This window comes from Manis javanica, chromosome 2 (genome assembly GCF_040802235.1).
Source record: "Manis javanica isolate MJ-LG chromosome 2, MJ_LKY, whole genome shotgun sequence".
Classification (NCBI taxonomy): domain Eukaryota; kingdom Metazoa; phylum Chordata; class Mammalia; order Pholidota; family Manidae; genus Manis; species Manis javanica.
In genome coordinates this window covers 2,276,900-2,286,325 of record NC_133157.1, presented here as the reverse complement: position 1 = coordinate 2,286,325, position 9,426 = coordinate 2,276,900, and the positions used below count along the sequence as shown (strand labels likewise).

At 55.8% G+C, this 9,426-nt stretch overlaps 1 pseudogene; it reads right to left on the bottom strand.

Annotated features, from left to right (window-relative positions):
* Nucleotides 1-3,598: 3,598 nt before the first annotated feature.
* On the bottom strand, nt 3,599-9,211 carry LOC118970403 (ficolin-1-like; annotated as a pseudogene).
* Nucleotides 9,212-9,426: the final 215 nt, after the last annotated feature.

Genomic DNA, 9,426 nt, shown 5'->3' with positions numbered 1-9,426 from the left:
GAAGAGGTTTAGCGGAAGTGCAGGAGTTCTGGGTGTCGCCCTGACAGCTTAGCGGGCAGAGGGCTTTATTAGTGAACTGGAATTTAGGTCAATAGAAAAGATCTAGATTGAATGTGGAGAATGAAAATGCAGAAAACAGCAAGAAAGACATAGGACGTGGTAAAAAAAAAAAGTTGCTCATACGTGTAATTGGAGTATTTGAAAGGGAAGAGAGAGGGAACAGTTTCAAGGAAAAGCTCATCCAGGCACCTCAGAGTGAAACCTTCAAGGCAAAGAGAACAGCTTCTGAACACCCGGAGGAAAAATGCCGAGTTACCTTCAAAGGCATGACTACAGGCCTTCAGCAGCAATCCCTACGGAAGCCAGAGATGCTGGGCGTAGTGTTCAAAGTGCCAAAAAACTCGGTGAAAACACGCTTAGAAAGTGGGGCCAAATAAAGATGTTCAAGGACAGGAGGGAACAAAAATGGACAGAAGTCATCACCAGCAGACCTACATCATAAATAAGCAAGTGAAAGGGCTTGTGTGGCAGCCAGACAATGACCCCAGACTGAAAGGGACACGGAGAAGGGGGCAAGCGGGACACACCCAGGGCAGCGTGTGGCAGCACACAGAGCCGACGTGATGCTGTGCAGGGCTTACAGTGAGGACTGAATGACAAGGACAGCCCCCGACGAGGGGGCGAGCGTGGCTGGAGGGGTCCCGGGTCTCTGCCAGCAAAGGACCTGAACAGTCCGGGGTGGCTGCTGCAATCCTAAGTGTAAACACTGAAAAAAATAGGAAAAGCATGTAAAGATGAGAACCTGTAGAGGGAAAGTCGGGTAATACAAACATCCAACCAGCTCAGAAGAAGGCCGGCAAGGACAGGAGAGCTGAACAGAAGCAGTGCCAGGTCTGCAGGAACGTCCACAAACGCCGAAGCCTGGCGGCTGGATCGTGTCCACACCCCACTCAGGAGAGACCGTGGAGGGAGGGCTCTGTCCTGGGAGGAAGGACGGGTCACGCTCTGCTCATTTTATGTCATCCCTGAAATACCAACCCCTCTCTATCCTAATGTTCCCTGAGTGTCTCTGATTCGAGTTTTGGGGGACATGAGTGTTTAGAAGACTCTTCACGGGTTTACTCGGCTTTTCCAAATGAGCGTATGATTTCCAGAATCTGCAAATTCCCATCTGTTAAATTTGGCTTAGAGGACTTGTGTTTCTACTCATGAGACCAGCAAACCTTAATTGTCAGTGTTTAGGTGCCTTCAAATACTACAAATTTAATTCAGCAAATTCCTTCAGTGCTTTAAGTTGCAATAGTTAGGTGTGATATCCTTCAAACTCCTACCTAGGCACTTCAATTGCCTAATGAACAAGATAGCCTCTGTGGTAATTAACTTTTGGAAATCTAATATTCTCACTTGGACATACAATGAGCCGGAAGCCTCCTTGAATCTGATTCCGTGTAGGGTGCTCTAGGACTTCCACGTGACTATAGGACCAAGTTAAGTAGCTACTTACACACTTGAGATTGCATTCAGGAGACTTTCTTTGTAACAGGCCAAATTATTTAAACACTATAAAACTTTGAAACATCAAACCTGTCCAGATTCCTTGATAAAAAAGTCATAATTCTATGGCTCTTATTATATTGACCATTTCTAGACTTGATTCCAAGTCTTCCTTGGTTTACAAGTTGCTTACCTACTAAGGAAAGAAGGTGCCATCCCAGTGAACAGGCTTACTTCTGCCAAGCGATTGTGGCCAGGACCTGGTGAGATCTGGTCAGCCCCAGGTGGGCTGCAGGGACCTCTCCACACAGTTACTGAGTCAGTGACCCTGGGCGTCAGGAACAGATGGGCATGTTAGCCCGTGTTGCCGGTGCAGGGTGTGCACGTGATCACCCTGTGGCGCTTGGACTGAGATCTGCCCTGCTCTGCAGGGCTGTATTGAATGCACAGCTTGCATTTTTATCCATCCTCTTCTTGATGGGCATTTGGGTTGGTTCCAGTGTGTAGCTGGTGGGAAAAATTCGGCTGTGCGTGTTCTCGGCCATGTCCTCGGTGTGCACCACAGTGACGGCCATGTCAGGAACTGGAATTGCCAGGTTATGGGAATGTGTGTCTGCTCTGACTGTCAGAGCCAAACTGTTTTCCAGGTAGGAGGCATCTCTTCACACTGCTAACTGCGGTATGTGGAAGTCCCCACTACAGACAGCATCACCACCACTTGTGTTGTCGGCCTTTCTAGGTTTTGTGGTCCTGATGAGTGTGTAGTGGAATTTCATGTTGGTTATAATTTGCATTTCCTTAAGAACTAAGAAGATAGGGAACTTTTTAAAAATGTATTGGTCCTATGGATATCATCTTCTGTGAAGTGTCTGTTCAATTCTCCTACCCACTCTTTACTGAGCTTGTCTCAATGTTTTATGGATCCGAAAGGAGTTCTTTAAATATTCTGTATCAGAGACTGTGTTTTCTTTTTTTAATAGGTTGTAGTAGGCAGGTAATGTTCCCCGGCCAACGACTTCTTGTCCTAATCCCCAGAACTGGTAAATATGTCACCTTATGTGACTAAAAGGACTTGGCAAATGTGATTAAATTAAGGGCCTTGAGATGGGGAGGCTGTCCTGGATTCTGCAAAGCCCAGTGCAGTCACAGGAGTCCTTCAAAGCAGAGACCCTTTCCTGGCTGTTTGCAGGGGAGGGTGATGTGACCAAGGAAGTTGTGTCAGAGAGAGGTGATGTCCCTGGCTTTGAAGCTGGTGGAAGGGGCCACGAGTCAAGGAACACCAGTGGCTTCTAGAGGCTGGAAAAGGCAAGACAATAGATTCTTTCTTAGAACCCCAGAAGGAACCAGCCCTGCTGACAACTTGCTACACCCAGGAAGGGCTTCAAATTGCCGAACTTCAAGATAACAGGGGTCTGTTGTTTTAAGCCACCAAATTTTTGGTTATGAATTGGCCGCTGCAGTAGGAAACTAATACGCATGTGTCACACAGTGATTCTGTCCTTCTGTGACTTTCCTTTCATTCTTAAGGTGTTTGATAAACAGCAGTTCTGCAGAAGTCTCACATGAGACGGTGTGGGTGAAAGGGACACACAGACAGCCATCACCCACTGTCCTCCACACCTAGGCATCTTAATCTCTGCAGCTCTGGGTTCAACACAGATAAACAGGCTCAGATTGCAGTAGCTCTTGCACCTTTCATGGAAGATCCCCAAGAATATGCCTCCCCTGATCACATGACAGGAGGGTCCTTTTGTCAAAGAAGGGCCACAGGGCTTGTGTGGAACACAGTTTGGTAATAAGGCTCTAAGGCCCCTCATGAAATGGCTCCCCTCTTGCAGGGGTGAGCAGGGACGAGGGTCAGTAACCTCAGGCCCCACACACAGTTCACCGTTCTGCAGACACAACCTTGAGAGCCGTAAATGATGGTGCCACTGGCCCTATGCTACACAGAGATGCAGATACAGACAGGAAGCCAGGGCTCAGAGAGGAGAGGTCCGCAGCCCAGGGTCACGCAGGGACACAGAGCCAGAATGCTAAGGAGGCTCCCTGCTTCCCCACCCACTCTGAGGCCCAGGCCACTCAGCCCCAAACTGACTCACCAGAGTCACCCCCCGACAAAGCCTCCCAGGACCAGCTTGTACTTCTCGGCCTCGCCCGCCACCTTGAACGAGCTGTACTTAGCGAACTGGTGGTTGCCCTCGAAGTCCACAAGGTCTACCCGGAGCTCACTGGTTCCTGGTGGGGAAAGGCTCTAAGGTCCCAGCCCTGAAGGTCCTCCTGCCTCTGGGCAAGGGAAGTGGAGTACTCGGGTAAACTCTTAATGGATGTCTAACTTGGCACCCGGGGAAAACTCAACTGAGAATGTATGAAAATCCCATGTTAGTGGGAAGACCTCAGGGGTGGCGCCTGTTCCCAAACATCTTCCCTGCTGTTCCGTAAGCCATGCCTAAGGCTCCACTATTTGTGTCCATTTGATGGAATGAAGTACGAGTCTATTTTAAAAGTAAATTATCCAGCACCAGGTTGTTAAGCCTCTAATATGCCAGCTGCAGAAAGTGCGTTTGTAGTTCCTTTTGCAAGACTTGGTGGCACACGAGTGGACACCTTCAAGGTTGCCGTGGGGTAGCAGGTGGACAAAAAGTGGACCCACAATTTTTCCATTCCTCTCAGGAGGAATTGAGAATTGGGCCTCTCTCTCGGGGTGAGAGTGACCACGTGGGGACTGCCACATGACTGTCTGGGGAGAGGCCAGGGAGGGCCTATGACCCCAATTTCAAGGAAGGCCTGGCAGATGCATGTGGGCAGAGGGCCACCCACATGCCAGTGGTCTGCTGGCTCCTCTGGGGTCTTAGATACCATTGCACAGAGCCCGGAGGCAGTGCCCACCACAGCACCCCGCTTCCTCCGATTCTACACTCAGAGTCTAAGAGAGAACATGCCCTGGGCAGTTACATCCATGACACCTGCTGTCAGAGTTAACCACCTCTGGGTGGGGGAGGGGGCCTTCTGCTCCAGATGGCCCAGGTCTCAGAGTGGGTGTGTGGCTTTCAGGATCCCACGACCCCCAGGCCCCATGCCAGCCTACCCTGGGCAGTCAGGGTGTGGATGTGGTCATTCCCCAACCAGAACTCCCCCAGCTGACTGCCAAAGCCCTGCTTGTACGTGGCCCAGTCCCAGTAGAAGTCCACGGAGCCGTCGCTCCTTTTCTGGAAGACCTGTGGGGTGCAAGAGGGCTGAGGATGTAGGACCTCAGCCGCGTGGGACCTGCGCTTGTCGTCCTCAGAACGTCATGGGCTCAGTGCCACGGCATGGCCACGGGGGCCTCAGCACGGACCCCAGGGATGGTCAGGATGCCCATGTGGGACGAAGGAGGGACCAGAGGTCCAGAGAGGGCAGGCAACACACCCACAGCCACACAGCCGGATGGCTTGGGCTCCTTCTGGTCCTTGCCCCAGGCCTGGACTTTCCCTGCCCCCTGGCCACACCCCACATCCTGTCCTCGGTGAAAGGGCTCTGAGCTCTGCGGGTGGCCCACAGGGAATCTGAGGCTCAGAGGAGGGAGAGGCCTCCAGAGACTGCCCTCCCACGGGCACAGAGCCTGGTCTGGGGGGTCCCCAGGGACCACACGGCCGTTCCCGAGGTCCCAGTGCTCACGGTCCAGCCCCCGCCATCCGTGTCCATGTTGCACAGCACGGTCAGGGGCTGGCAGTCGGGCATGTAGATGGTGTGCCAACCGCTCAGGAAGTGTCCCCTGGTAGCAGCTCCTTGCAGTTCCGGGGTCCTGGGGAGGCAACCGGGAAATGGATGCCTGGAGGGGGAGCCCTGGGCAGGCGGGGCCCGGGAGGGGCGGGGAGGGAGAAGCGGGGTCAGTGGGCACCTGCCCATGCAGGGGAGGCCTCCAGGGGGAACAGACACCCCCACTCCCCACATGCAAGGCCACCCAGCTGTGGCAGCCCAGCCTCGCTCACCTTCACGGCAGCCTGCGCACAGCTGGACCCCAATCGGGGTCACTGGTCCCGGGAAGTTTCAGGGCATTTGGTATTTGTGCCCCAATCTCACACTTTTTATTTGTAGACAGAGTATGACTGTGTCTTACTAGGGTTTTGTGAGTTTTGCCTTTTCTGATTTTTACAATTTTTTAAATAAATGAACATAAATCAAAAAAAAAAACAAAAGTGCAATGCCCACATTCGTGCAGTTATGTCGTCTTGCCAGTCACCTGGGCTTTGAGCCTGGCTCAGAGGCCCCTCAGCCCTCCCTGCAGGGACTTGGGTCTGAGACACGCTCGGTTGGGTTACAAAGATTTAGAAGTGCCAGGGTCTCGGTGGGAGGAAGGCGGCTCTGGGGTCTGGGATTCTTCCCCGGGACAAGGGGCGGCCGCTCTGGACCCAGAACCCGGGACCCGGGACCCAGGGCTCAGTTCATGGCCTTCCTCAGAGCCCTTTGGGAATGGGAACCGTGACGGGGGCTTCTCGGCCGTTCGCCTGTGCTCTCCCCCTCCCTCTCCCCTCCCCTTCCCCTCCCCCTCATCACCTCCTCCGTCTCCCCCTTCCCCCTCCCCTCCCCCACCCCTCCTCCCCCCTCTCCTCACCCCCCATCTCTCCCTCTCTCTTTCTGTCTCTGCAGATCTCATTTTTCTATGGACAGACTCTGGGTCCCACTGGAGGTGTTTGTTCTTTACCATGTTGTCACCTTTGGGCCCAGGTGGTCCTTTCCAGGGGCTTCTGGGGCTCCAGGGGAACCTCGTTCTCCTGAAAAATTCCAAAGACACCTCATTGAGAAGAAGACAACCTAAACAGTTCTGCTCAGGAATCTTTGCCCCAACCAGCAATGTCCACCACATCCCACGCAGCGACAGTAACACCAAGTGGCTGCCCAGGACCCGGTCTGGTGGAGTCTGTGGACGGTGCTGACAGGTGCAGACCAGGTGGGCTCCCCAAGCCCAGGCCCCAGGGCAGGGCATTTGGCCGGGCCCTGCTTGCCCTCAGGACACCACGTGGGCTCCAGCCTCCGCAGACCTCACGCCGCCCTCCCACAGCACTTCGGCCTGGAACAAGCAACGTGTCCTCCAAGACCCTGTCACACAGGTCCCCAGAGATGGCGAGCCTCTGGCCAGTGGGTCTCAGAGGGGGGTGCTGGCCCTGCTCTGTGCCTGATGCCCTGTCCACAGGAGAGGTCAGGGTGTACTTATGAGCCCCGCCCTGTCGGTTCTGACTCCATCCCCAGAGAGATGTCAGGAACCCGTGGCCTCCCAGGTACACATCACCAATGTTAGCAGCGGGCTGGGACCCCCGTGGGCCCCAGAGCATCCCCTCCCATCCCCGCAGCCATCCTGAGGGTGGGTCAGAGGCTGAGGGACGGTGGGTGGAGGGGCGGGGCTGGCCCCCCTGCAGCAGGTCAACCACAGGCACAGGTGACTTGCCTCCCCCACGCCCACAGGGAAGAACTGCCCCTGGCCAGCGCCCCCCAGCCAGAAGCCCCGGCCCCGGGACCTGACGCAGAGCTCCCACATGGGCCCTGAGCCTGGACACCTCTTAGAATGCGTGAGTCATGGGGAAGTCCAAGCTCACCACGCCTCCAAAGTGAGGTCTCTACCAAGGGCCCTGGGAGCACCCATGGGACACTGCAGGCCTGGGGTGCTCACCCTCGTTGAGGTTTGGGGGCACACCTGCCATATACCAGCTTTGGGGACCCAAACCATGCAAGGCCACTGGGCAGGGGAGGTGTCAGCACACAGGAGCTCCTTGCACAGAGCCACTGGCTGTCCCTGAAGCTGGCCCGGTCATGGCCCAGACGCCGCCTGCTAGTGTGAGACCTGGGGAGGCCGCTGGCTCCTCTGAGATGGAGGCAGACAAAGCTTCAGCCTCAGTCCTGGGGTGAAGATGTGACAGCACAGAAGCTTTAGACTCTCACCAAAGGCTGCATAAGGCTGGGAACCTAAGGTAGTCCATGAAAATATGCAAATGTGAGCTCAAGAGATATTTAAGAGACCAGCTCCCATCTAAGGGAACGTCAGAAACCTGGTGGATCTTGGGAGTCTGCCCCAGACATGGCTCTCTGGGCAAGGCCGAGGCCCAGGCTCCCAGCATGAGAACTGCAGGGTCCCTGCCCAACTCGGAGCCTAATGTGAGAAGAGCAGGCGTCAGCCGCGCCACCCCCACCCGGGCACGTACCTCTCCCTCCGCCGGCTCCCACCTCTCCCTTGGGCCCCGCAGCCCGGGGCAGCCCTGGGCAGCCCTGGAGAATGGTGAACTTGTCGGCGCCATCCAGGCCCACCACCTTCACGTCTGCAGAGAAGCACGGAGTGCCGGTCACCCAGCTCGTCCCGGGCCTGAAGGCTCTGCACGGCCACCCCACCGAGGGGTCTGCTACCGTGGTGACCTCCTGCCTGTGCAGATGGCTGCGGCCAGCCAGGGGTCAGCCTGGCAGCGGGTTTCCCGCCTCTGGTGGGGACTTGATTCATCCAGCCCCCTGGGGCGCTGCTCAGGCAGGGGAGGTGACGCAGGGCAGCCCCTTAGCTTTGGAGTCCACCCTGCCTGAGGGGAGCCCAGCTCCTCAGCGCTGTGTGTCCTTGGGCAAGTCACCCAACCCCTCTGGGCTTCTGTCTCCTGGGCTGCCACATGAGGATAGGCCTAGGGCTGTAGGGAAGGATTACAGCAGATCATGCACATTTTAGCAAGTCTTAGAGTAATCCGTGGATTTAGAAAGGCCTCACAAACAGTGGGTACTTCCAATAAATAATAATCATAAACACTTATAAGAAACTTGGGGGATTTGGGTGAACACCGCGTTTTCACCCCAGACCGTGGGCAGGTGGCCAGAGAGCTCCTGAGCCGGAAGGGGCCCAGGGGCCCCCTGGAGAGGGGACGCGTTTGGTCCAGAGACAAGGAGCAAGCTCGGGAGGAAGCAGAAGCCGAGGCTGATTTCCTTTGTGGGAAGGGGAGCCTTATTGTGCTGATCACAAAGGTGAAAGGTCCTCACGAGAGACACGTTAGCAATGTGGGAACACGCACTGCTCCCCGGGGCGAGGCAGCTGCCCCGTTTTGGTGTCTCCGTCCTCACCAGCCGCCGTTCCTGGTGTACCTCCTTTCTGTCCTTCCAGGGAGGCTGCGGGGACTGTGCTCCCCCGGGAGGTTGTCGTCAACCCTGTGCGAGGCTGCTCTGCCCTCAGAAGCCGTCTCACCAGGTATGGGCCTGACCCAGCTGCTTGGGACCAGGAGGGAGGCCCCTCTCCCTCTCAGACCCCGAACCTGCCGGATCAGGCTCTGGGGGAGGGCCAGAGACGTGCGTTAACAAGCCCCCGCGTTAGTGCAGGACACCCTGGGTTAGAGAACGCAAGGGCACAGGGAGACAGAGAGGGTGAAGGGCATGCTCCTCGTCCTGGCCGTGAAGCTCCTCGGGGCAAATTCCCAGCTTGAGAGTGAGACACACCGAGGGTTCACCCTCTTCTCTCCCTCCTACCTGTGTGACCTCAGCCAGGTCATCTCCTTGTGAGGATAAAGTCAAGTCACTGGGAGTCTCGAAAGGTGCGTGTAGAGGGTTTAACCAGAGACACCGCTCAGTCAGTGAGTGGGTAGGTGCCAACTTTCAGGGGCCAGAAAAGTCAGCTCCGTCTCGCCTGGACAGGGGTCTGCAGCCTGGACAGCCAGCGTCTGAGGCACAGGAGCAACAGGAGCCGGCCAGGCCCCAGGGCCCCAGCGACTCCGCTCAGCCCCATGTCCTCGGGCTTTGACCTTGAAGAGGCTCCCATCTCTTACAGGGCCCGGGAGCCAGCCCTAGCCTGGGCCTGGAATTTCTCAACTCCCCTGGGGATGCCCACTTCCTACAGGCTCTGGTTGCACCAGCAGAAGGTACCACGGCCACAGAGGGTGTTTCCTTCCAGTGCTAAGAAAATACATGCTAATTGTCTGTGTGGAAAACTGTCACATATGA